Below are 12267 nucleotides of genomic sequence, written 5' to 3' on the forward strand. Positions count from 1 at the left end.
ACTCTAATTTCCCTTGTCAGTCACGGTTTTCTACCTTCCCCTATATTTTTACTCCAGACAGGGATGTACAATTGTTGAAGATCATCCATTTAATCTGTAAATGTCTGCCATTGCGTATCCACTGTCAACCCTTTAAGTATCATTTGCCAATCTATCCTAGCCAATCCAAGTCTCATACCATCGAAGTAAACTTTCCTTAAATTCAGGACCCTCGTCTGTGAATTAATATTTCACTTTTCATCTTAAAAAGAATTCTACATTATTGTTTCACCCTTCCAGGGGGCCTCGCACAACAAGATTACTGATTAATCCTCTCTCATTACACAACACCCAGTCTCGGTTGGCCAGCTCTCCAGTTGATTCCTCGACATATTGGTCTCTAAGGCTATCACTAATACACTCCAGGAATTCCTCCTCCACCGCATTGCTACCAGTTTGGTTAACCCAATCTATCTGTAGATTAAAGCCGCCCCTGTTAACTGCCGTACCTTTATTGCAAACATACCTAATTTCTTGTTTGATGCCATCTCCAACCTCGTTACTACTGTTTGTTTGTCTGGATACAACTCTCACTCGCGTTTTCTGTCCTTTGATATTCCGTAGCTATAACTATACAGATTCCACATCATTCAAGTTAATGTCCTTTCTTACTATTGCGCTTATTTTCTCTTTAACAAGCAACGCCAATCCATCTCCCTTTCCTTTCTGTCTGTGCTTCCTGAATGTTAAATACCCCTGGATGTTGAGTTCCCAGCCTTGGTCACCCTGGAGCCATGTTTCCGTGATCCCAAATATGTTATTATCATAAAGAGCTACCTGTGCAATTAATTTATCCACCTTATTCTGAATACTCCTCGCATTGAGGCACTGAGCCTTCTGACTTGTCGTTTTATCCCTCTTTTGCAATTTAGAATTTTTCTGTAATGTGGTCCTTTTTATTTTTGCCTTGGGTTTCTCTGCCCTCCACTTTTGCTATTCTCTTTTCTATCTTTTGCTTCTGCCCCCATTTTACTTCCCTCTGAAACCCTGCTTTGGTCCACATTCCCCTGCCATATTAGTTTAACCCCTTCTCAACAGCACGAGCAAACACTCCCCCCATGACATTGGTTCTGCTCCTGCCCAGGTGCAGACCATCCGGTTTGTACATGTCCCACCTCCCCCAGAACCGGTTCCAATATCCCAGGAACTTGAATCGCTCCCTCTTGCACTACTCCTTAAGCCACGGATTCATCTGAGCTATCCTGCGATTCCAACACTGACTACCACGTGGCAATGGTAGCAATCCTGAGATTATTACCTTTGAGGTCCTATTTTTAATTTGCTCCGAGCTCCCTAAATTCGTTTCATAAGACCTCATCCCGTTTTTTAGCTATATCATTGGTACCTATATGCACCACGACAACTAGCTTTTCACCCTCCCTCTTCAGAATGCCCTGCATCCGCTCTGAGACATCCTTGACCCTTGCACCAGGGAGGCAACACACCATCCTGGAGTCTTGGTTGCGACCGCAGAAACGAATATCTATTCACCTTACAATCAAATCCCCTATCACTATCGCTCTGCCACTCTTTTTCCTGCCCTCCTGTGCAGCCGAGCCACCCACGGTGCCATGAACTTGGCTGCTGCGTCCTTCCCCTCGTGGTGCGATGACACACTCTTGCTTGTCCCTGGTCCATATGTGGAATGGTTCTGTGGTGGATGCCTTGACCGGGAGCACGGCTTACATTTCATCCTGCAGAAGGTGGAGCATGGTGACAAATCTTGAAGTGCAGCCGAATCTGAGGAGGACGCTCCATAAACCTTCATGGTTGACAGCGTTGGAGGCTTTCGTGAGTTTAAAATATGCCATGTTCAAGTATTGGTGTTATTTGCTGCATTTCTCTAGTATCTGCCGTGTGGTGAAGATGATATCCATTGTGCCAATTAGTGGGCGTAATCCACATTGCGAAACTGGGAGGAGTTCTTCAACCACAGGGAGAAGGTGGTTGAGAAGAATACTTGCGATGACTTTGCCTTTGGTTGAGAGCAGCGAGATTCCTCTGTCGTTACCGCAGTCAGATTCGTCACTTTTCTTCAAGATCATCGCAATTAAATCTACTCCGTGATCTTTTGGCATGATCTCCTCCTTCCAGTTAAGGTCATGAATACGTGCCATTAGTGCTTCGCCGCCAAGCTTCAGTAGTTCCAAGGGGATTCATTCTGCTCCATAGACCTTGTGGTTTTTCGTTGTCGGAAGGCCTTTGCAAATTTGTGCCGAGCTGCGCTTGTGCCAAGGAGGTGATGGTCGCATCTTGTGGGATGAAGTCAAGGACACTCACGTCGAAGTCGGATTCTTTGTTGCGATGATCCTCGAAGTGTTCTTTCCAACTAGCACCGGCAGCCTCACTGTCCTTGATGTGCAGTTCTCTGTTCTTGGCTTTCCGTGGAATAAGACCTTGGGCCACCGGTTCTACTCCACTGAAAAATCCACCCACTTCGTGATTGTCGGCTAGATGCTAAATCTCCTGCGCTATTAATTATCTATTAGTTATAATTTCTTTATTACATTCACGTTCTCTATTAGTATGAGGGTCTATAATAGTTTGAGGGGCTGTATTAATTTGAATATCTGTATTAGATTCAGTTTCTCTAATAGTTTGAGGTGTATTATTTTAGGTGGCTGTATTTGTTTGAGGTTCTCATATTGGTTGAGTTTCTTTCATAGTTTGTGGTTGTATATTAGCTTGAGTTTCTATAAATGGTGGAAATGTTACATTATTTGACGCTGCTGCATTTATTTGAGATTCTGTATTAATTTGAGGGTATCAGTTTCATGGGCTGAAGTATTTTGAGGTTCTCTAGTAGTTTGCGGTTATTTTTTAGTTTGAGGATCTTTATTGTTTTAGCGGCTGTATTTGTTTCACATTCTCTATTAGTTCTAAGGGCTGTATTAGTTTGATAGACTGATTTATCGGAAATGCTGTGTGAGTTTCAATGACTGTATGAATATAACTTTCTGTGTGTGGTAGAGTTGCAGTATTGGGTTTAGGTCCTCTATTAGCTTGAGGTTCTCTGTTAGTTTGACGTTCTCTATTTATTGTATTATTTTGAGGTTTTCTATTACTTTAAGGGTCTGCATTAATTAGATGTTCTCTATTAGTTTGAGGTTTTCTATTATGTTGAGTTCTCCAATAGCTTCAGCGGTTGCATTAGTTTGAGCTTCTCTATTGTTTTGAGGAAATATATTAATTTGTGCTTCTGGAAAAGTTTATATTCTTGTATTATTTTAAGCGGCTGTATTTGTCCAAGGTCCACTACAGTAAGTAGTACATCTATTAATTTGAGGTTCCTGTTTAGTTTTAGCAGCTGTATTAGTTTGAGGGTCTGTATTATGTTGAGGGGCTGTATTATTTTGTGGGGCTGTATTAGTTTGAGAGGCAGTATTTGTTTGAGGGACTATATTAGTTTGAGGGTCTGTATTAGTTTGAGATTCACGTTGAGTTTGAGGTTCTCTATTAGCTTGACGGACTGTATTAGATTGAGGGACTGTATTAGTTTGAGTTTCTCGATGAGTTTGAGGTTCCCTATTAGTTTGACGGTCTGTATTAGTTTGAGGGGTTGTATTAGTTTGAGGGGCTATATCAGTTTGAGGGGCTGTATTAGTTTGAAGGACTATATTAGTTTGAGTGGTTGTATTAGTTTGAGGGACTGTATTTGTTTGATGGACTATATTCGATTGAGGTTCTGTATTACTTTGATGGACTGTATTAGTTTGAGGGGTTGCATTAGTTTGTGGGATTGTATTAGGTTAAGGGGCTGTATTAGTTTGAGGGTATGTATTAGTTTGTGGGGCTGTATTAGTTTGAGATACTTTATTAGTTTGAGGGAATGTATTAATTTGATGGTCTGTATTAGTTTGAGATTCACGATGAGTTTGAGGTTCTCTATTAGGTTGACAGCTTGTATTAGTTTGAGGGATTGTATTAGTTTGAGATGCTATATTTGTTTGAGGGGCTGTATTAGTTTGAGAGACTATATTAGCTTGAGGGGCTGTATTAGTTTGACGGACTGTATTTGTTTGAGGGTCTGTATTAGTTTGAGAGAGTGTATTACTTTGAGGGACAGTATTAGTTTGGGGGGCTGTATTAGTTTTATTTTCTCTCTTAGCTTGAATATTTGGCTTATTTGATCCTCCCGATTAGTTTCTCTATTAGTTTGAGTGGATTATTTTGAGACTCCCTATAAGTTTAAGTTTATCAGTTTCAGATTCACTCTTAATTTGAATTTAAATATTAGTGTGAGTTTCATTAATAGTTTAAGTGTCTCGGTGTTTTTGAGGGTCTGTATTAGTTTCAGATTCATTATTATTTTGAGTGTCCATTTTATGTTGAGGTTATCTCGAGATTTATTAAAATTTAGTTTGATATTCTTTAATGGTTTCAGGTTCTGTATTACTTTGAGGTTCTCTTTTAGTTTGAGGTTATCTTTTAGTTTGAGGTGTTGTATTAGTTTTAGTATTAGTTTGAGGTACTTTGTAATATTAAAGGATTGTGTTAGTTTGAGGTTCTCTTGGTTTGTGGCGATGTACTAGTTTGAAGATCTCTATTAGTTTGATGTGCTGTATTATTTTCAGTGCCTGCATGATGAGAAATGCTGTATTAGTTTGCATTGTTTTTGCTGTATGAGTTTGTGGTGCTGTATTATTTTTAGGTAATCTACGAGCATAAGGCACCACATGTGTATGAGGTGATGTATGGGTATGAGAGGCTTAATGAATATGAGGGCCGATATTAGTTTGAGAACTATCATAGAAATTCATCACTTTAATTGTTTAACTGGATTTCCAAAGTTAAAGAGATCAGTCATTTCCTAGACCGCACGAAAACAGCGTTGAGAAGGACTTTCTATCATTTGTAATTTATGTACTGAATGCCTGCATTGAAAGGTGCAAACACGACCCCCTTTGTAGTACAGCAGCCCTGAGAGGGAAACTCGAACATTGTTAATGTAATTACTGAATAGCTACAGTTAAAGAAGGCAGCCACATCACAGAGTGCAGTAGAGCAGCCCTGAGAGGGAAACTCGAACATTGTAAATGTAATTACTGAATAGCTACAGTTAAAGAAGGCAGCCACATCACTGAGTGCAGTAGAGCAGCCCTGAGAGAGAAACTCTAACATTGGAAATGTAATTACTGAATAGCTACAGTTAAAGAAGGCAGCCACATCACAGAGTGCAGTAGAGCAGCCCTGAGAGAGAAACTCTAACATTGGAAATGTAATTACTGAATAGCTACAGTTAAAGAAGGCTGCCACATCACAGAGTGTAGTACAGCAGCCCTGAGAGGAAAACTCGAACATTGGGAATATAATTACTGAATAGCTACAGTTAAAGAAGGCAGCCACATCACAGATTGCAGTAGAGCAGCCCTGAGAGGGAAACTCGAACATTGGGAATTTAATTTCTGAATGAACACAGCAGTGCAAAAGATATTACCAGAAATTAGATTCGATCTCCAGTTGGCCTGATGGTTATTGAAACAACAACCCAATTGCTGGGAGAATACAGCTGGAAACATTCATTTGTTAATTAATGTGAGCAGAATTGGCCAGCCTTCGCAGTTTCAAATTTGAATCACAACAGGGACATAAATTGGCTGTCATAATCTGTTTGTTCAAGTTTTAACAATAACTATTTTGAGCGATGTTGCAACCACAAAGTCCCCGTGGAGAGTCCGCAGTGTATAACTTAAAGGCGCTGGAATTGTACCGCCTGAGAGTATAATTCAGGGAGATTGCCTGCAGCACAAAAGGGCACATCTTTTCACTCAGAAAATGCTTCCAATTCAATATGCCCTGCGAATATGCTACATGATCATTGCCATCATTGGTGTTCCTGGTAAGTGACGAACTGCCGAACAGAACGCAGAGAGTCGGGATAAATGGATCCTTCTCAGGTCGGAAATCGGTGGTTAGTGGTGTGCCACAGGGATCGGTGCTGGCACCACAACTGTTTACAATATATATAGATGATCTGGAAGATGGGACAGAGTGTAGTGTAACAACATTTGCAGATGACACAAAAATTGGTGGGAAAGCGGACAAAGAGAGGCTGCAAAGAGATTTAGATAGGTTAGGCGAATGGGCTAAGGTTTGGCAGATCGAATACAAGGTCGGAAAATGTGAGGGCATCCACTTTGGAAAAAAAAACAATAAACGGGAATATTATTTGAATGGGGAAAAATTACATCATGCTGCGGTGCAGAGGGACCTGGGGGTCTTTGTGCATCAATCCCAAAAAGTTAGTTTGCAACTGTACAGGGAATTGGTGAGGCCGCACCTGGAGCACTGCGTGCAGTTTTGGTCACCTTTCTTAAGGAAAGATATACTAGCCTTGGAGGGGTTACAGTGACGATTCACTCAGCTGATTCTGGAGATGAGGGGGTTACCTTATGATGATAGATTGAGTAGACTGGGTCTTTACTCGTTGGAGTTCAGAAGGATGAGGGGTGATCTTAGAGAAACATTTTAAATAATGAAAGGGATAGACAAGATAGAGGCAGAGAGGTTGTTTCCACGGGTTGGGGAGACTAGAACTAGGGGGTAGAGTCTCAAAATACGCGGGAGCCAATTTAAAACCGAGTTGAGAGGAAATATCTTCTCCCAGAGGGTTGTGAATCTGTGGAAATCTCTGTCCAGGGAAGCAATTGAGGCGATCTCATTGAGTGTATTGAAATCTCAGATCGATAGATTTTTAACCAATAAGGGAATTAAGGGTTACGGGGAGTGGGCGGGTAAGTGGAGCTGAGTCCACGGCCAGATCAGCCATGATGTTGTTGAATGGTGGAGCAGGCTCGAGGGGCTAGATGGCCTACTCCTGTTCCTAAATCTTATGTTCTTATGTTCTTATGTTTATATTTCAGTGATAACCACTTTGTGGAAGCGCAGTTTCCGAAGGCATGTGTGCTTGGTAAGTCGATGTAAGACCACTTCTCCCTGTAAATGGACTGTGTGTATGGTCTGGACCTCCTGCTCAGTCTGGCACGTCATACAGTGCACCTCTGCCTTATTCAGTTTCTTACTTTCTAATCTAGTGCTAAGCATACTCAGCAGCACACACTGGTTGGGCCGAATAGCCTGATTCTCTGCTCTATGTTCGATATAATATAACCCACTGAACTAGAGCTCAGCCCTTCCTGCCTGCCTATTGTCGAGCCTCTCAATCTGAAAGATGCAATGTCTAGCTGCACTAAATAGCTGCAGTGACCCGAAGCAGAAGATTTCAGAGAGAATGCTCGTGTGCTACTTTCCCAAAAGACCATGAGGGAATTTTCAATCAGAAATATTGCCGTGTCCGACACACAGTGCTTGTCCCGCCAGCGGGTTTATGATCAGATCACCAGCCATTCCTGGTGTAATTCAATGGAAGGGATTCTGCTGCTAAATATTACATTCCTGGACTGCAAACACTGGAACCCGCCTCTGGGCTGCGGTCAGTCGTTCGGTTTATTAATTAATTGTACAATTGATGTAACCGGATATTTCATCGCGCTCTTCAACTGCTCTCTGAACTTGGACTGGTTCACCCCGTAAATAAATGTGTTTGTGTAGCAACTTAAATTCCGCAGTATAAATCCGACCTGTGTAAATTGATATAAAGAATCACTGTAATCACTGGGATTTATTCCCGTAATTCTATAATAAAATAAATCTATAACAATTACCAGCCACAGCAGTATGAAGCTGCCGGATATGGTGAAGAGTAAAATGATAGAGTTCCTCCTGCTCTCCATTTCTGGGTCACTGCCCTTCTCCCCCTTGCTCTCACACCTCAGTCTTTTACGGACTTGACTGGCCACTAAAATGTGTCTGACTGTCAGAGCGTTGAGCAACAAAATTACAGCGAATGGGAGCAGTGGGGTTAAAACCGTATCAAACCAGTCAAATCCCACCCATCTGGGCTCAGTATAATAGGCTGGGATTGGGACACAGTACCAGTGAACATTGTCGATTATATATCCAGGTTCTAATGTAAAGTAGAAGGGAATGTTTTTTGCAGAGAGCAGAATGCAGCTTGTGGCCAGAACCACAGCCGCAGTTCTCCCGGTGCATTATTTGGTTTTCAGCTTCTGCCAACAAATGGCCACAAATCGATCAAAGGTGAAAGTGACGGTGAACCAGACAGAACAGTCTGTGGCTACACGGGTCAGGAGATACATAACAGTACACACAGGGGTGATATCTAGGAAAGATCCCGGGAAATAATACCAACAGATCTTCCACAGTATGACGTCAGTGATGACCACCAGTAGATCCGCCGCTGCCATGGCCACCAGGTAGCGAGTGGTGCAGGTGGACAGCCCGCACTTTCCCCGGGACAGAGGGAAAAGAGACGGTAAATTATTGGTCACACATTGCCGGTGACTGAGCCCAGAAATTAAGACCTGTGATTTAGCACAACATTGGTCGGGTGTACGTCGGGTCAGGGGTGAATATGTAAAGTATATCATCCCAACCCAACCTAGACTCCAACCCGCTGCTTCCAAGTTTAGCAGCGACGGGACAGTGGGAGGGATGCCGAGCCATCCCAGCGGGCGGGTGGGCAATATAAATGTATTAATGCGGATGGCAGCTTCTGGTTTAAACTATTTTACGGGTTTAACTTATTTTATGATTTAACTGTGGTTGGCTGTGTTTCCCAGGCCTCGGGATACCGGGCATTTAAAATGAGCCGAGGACAGTTTCGGGGACAATGGAAGTGCCTTCACGGCCCTGGTTGTGGGCCAGGAGATACAGGTGTGCCTTCCACAAGACTCCACACGCTCTCCCTCTCTCGCCCTCTGCTTAGACTACCCCCATACAAACGGTTGAAAATCTGATAAAATACAGAGTAAGCTAAAAACACTCAGTATGTCAGGCAGCATCTGTGGTGAGAGAAACAGAGTTAACGTTTCAGGTGATAACCTTTCTTCAATACTGGAATCCGCGAGAGATGAAGAGTTTTAAGGCAATGGCAGAGGCAGAGAAAGTTGTGGTGGGAGGAGGAAAGAACAAAGTTGAAGGTCTTTGATGGGATGGTGGGCAGGAGTGATTCAAAGACAAAAGGGATGATGGTGTAAGACAAATGAGACAACTAAATGAACAGGAAATAGGTCCAGATTAGATGTAAATTGATAGAGCAGGATTGCAGAGTGGGGCGGTAGGACGGTGGGGAGCAAGGTAAATATGGCAAAGATCAGAAGGCTCCCATGGCCCAGGAATGTGGCGGAGAAAGGTCAGTAGATCCAACGGGTGCGGACCTGCCCGCCTGCCGTACACCAAAAGGTAGTCCCAAGCACCAGCTCACACCTCCTCCACTCCCTTGGCTCTACTGAAGACATCCTTCATTACCAGCACATGCTGTCTGAGGAAACGGGAGCGGTCGTAATGATCTGAAAAGTTTCATCTCAGTTTTATGGCCGGGTTGCAATAAATGGATAATGGAAACATGTGGTGCTGTTCCCCATTGAGTTACAAAGGGGAACATTTTAGACTGTGGAAGGTGGAGATGTCAGACTGGGAGTGGGATGTAGAATTGAAGGTGCAAGTGAGCGGGGCAGTGTGAGACAGAGAGAGGGAGAGAGACACGTTTTCAAACACAATGGAGAAGTTCAGGAATATAATCACACAATCTCTGTTTAATCCTCCCCAATTTACAGGAGACCCATCGTGAAAAGCAAATACAGTATACTACATTGGAAGAAATACAAGTCTATTACTGTTTCAGATTGATGGGCCTGGACGATGGAATGAATGGAGGTGAAAGGGCAGGTGTTGCACCTCGTAGGTTTTACATAGGAAGGTCCGGTGGTTGGGGAGAACTGTTGGGGGCGATTCAGGAGTGGTCCAGGTTGTCGTGGAGGGACTGATCCATTGGGAATGCTGAAAGGGGATATGTCTGGTGGTGGGACTAAGAAGGAAGGGACAGCAATTGAATGTGGGGGTTGGTTGAGACCAATTTGAGGACATGGTTCTAGCAGGGACGATCATAGGCGATGAATGTAAGGCAGCAAATTGGATTGACACTGCGGTGTGCCTTGTCCACCACAGTGATGGTGAATCTTCGGCTGAGGATAAATGCGAGAAATTGGATTGAGGACCCTGTCCATAGAAACATATAATATAGGTGCAGGATTAGGCCATTAGGTCCTTCGAGCCTGCAGCACCATTCAATAAGATCATGGCTGATCATTCCCTCAGAACCCCTGTCCTGCTTTCTATCAAGACCCCTTGGTCCCTTTAGCGTAAGAGACATAGCTAACACCCTCTTAAATACATCCAATGAACTGCATCAACAACTCTCTGCGGTAGGGAATTCCTCAGGTTAACAACTGTCTGAGTGAAGAGGTTTCTCTTCATCTTGATCCTAAATGGCTTACCCATGATCCTCAGACTATGTCGCCTGGTTCTGGACTTCCCCAACATCAGGAACATACTTTAACTCTATCCCCAAGTTCTAGATTTCCCCATGAGGGGAAACACCCTCTCTGCATCTACCCTTTCGAGCCACCTCAGAATCTTATACGTTTCAATATCATAAGTCAACACCTTCATCTCAGGAACCAGCCTGGTGAAACTTCTCTGAACAGGGCATGTTCACTGCAGGAAGATAATCAACCAGACGGTGTGGGGGACTGGGGAACCACCCCACTACTGTCGCCTCTCAGCCCGAGGTATTGACTCAACGGTTCACTGTCTCCATGACTCTTATTCCTCCCTCCTCTCCAACCCACTCCACGCTAGGTTACAGGCTCACAGGATCATGACTACTGAGGATGGGTATGCTCAGCTCAGTAAAAGGAAGACATGTTGTAAGCACTGGTGTGGGAGGTGGCTTCTTCGGAACAGATGCAACGCAGGCAGCGACATTTGGAGAGTATAATAGAGTCCTTGCAGCAAGCTGGGTGAGAGGTCATATAATCAAGCTATCTGTCAGAGTCGACCGCAGTATGATAGATATTGGTAGAGAGCCGATCCTCGGAAATGGACTCAGAGATGTTGCAGACGGGAAGGGAAGTGACAGACGGAGCATGAGAAGGAGAGAGAGTGGCGCAAATTAGAAGCAAGTTTGATCACATAATTATAATTATAATTATAATTATTAATAATAATATTTATAATAATTAATATTATGATTAATAATAATTACAATAACTTTTAAATATATCGCACGTTTAACCTAGTTAAACGTCCCAAGGCGCTGCAAAGCACTGTTAACAGGACAACACAGATAGATATGACACTGACAGAAAAATAATAAATTAAGGCATATTACCAAAAGCTTGCTAAAAGGGTTGATTTTCAGGATATTTTTAAAATGGAAAGATGGTTAGTGAAGCGGAGAGGTTCAGGAGGGATTCCAGAGTTTAGGTCCCAAACAGCTGACGATACGGCCACCGATAGTTGAGCAGTATAATGAGGGATGTTCGAGTGGGCAGCATTTGAAGAGCGGAGATATCTTGAGGGGTTGTGAGGCTGAAAAAAATTATAGAGGTAGGGAGATGCAAAGCCATGGAGAGATTTGTAAACAAGGAGGAGAATTTTCAAAATCGTGGCGTTCTTTAACTGGGAGCTAATATTGTCAGAAACAAGGGTGAGGTGATCATTACTTTGTGCGAGTTAGGTCATTTTCCAGTTCATGGCTAGAAAAGGAAATTGCGCAAACACAGTCATCAATGTACCTGAACAATATGGGAAGGAGGGGACCGGAGTAGAATTGAAACATCGAAGGTTCCTCCTATCCCAAGAAAATGCAGCATAGCTAGGGACCATCCGAGCTCCCATTCCAACACCATTTGAGTGTGGGGATAGAACATTGTTCAGACCAGATATCCAGTACTTGTACTTTCAGCAAGGGCAGTGCACTGGGATCAGGATCAGCAATCTGCAATTTGCAAGGGTTTACATCCCAGCCCAAAGCCGGTGAGGGCGAAAGGACTTCCAATGTGAATAGTGAGTTAATTAAATTGTAAATGTAGCCCTCAGAATGTATCAGCGGCGATAGCTGGAGGGAAACTCGTCATCCGTTGTGAGTTCCAGGGGAGCTCGGGTTTACCTGGCTATACACTGTACAATGTGGACCATTTTCCGTACATCGGGAGCCTACTGTCAACAAGGGCAGACTTTGATGGCAAAGTCCAACACTGCCTTCAGTGTGTCAGTGCAGCCTTCGGATGCCTGAGGAAGGAAGTGATTGATGACCAGGACCTCAAACCCCGGACCAAGCTCATGGTCTACAGGGCAGTAGTG

Source organism: Pristiophorus japonicus, unplaced genomic scaffold (assembly GCF_044704955.1).
Source record: "Pristiophorus japonicus isolate sPriJap1 unplaced genomic scaffold, sPriJap1.hap1 HAP1_SCAFFOLD_37, whole genome shotgun sequence".
Taxonomy (NCBI): Eukaryota; Metazoa; Chordata; class Chondrichthyes; family Pristiophoridae; genus Pristiophorus; species Pristiophorus japonicus.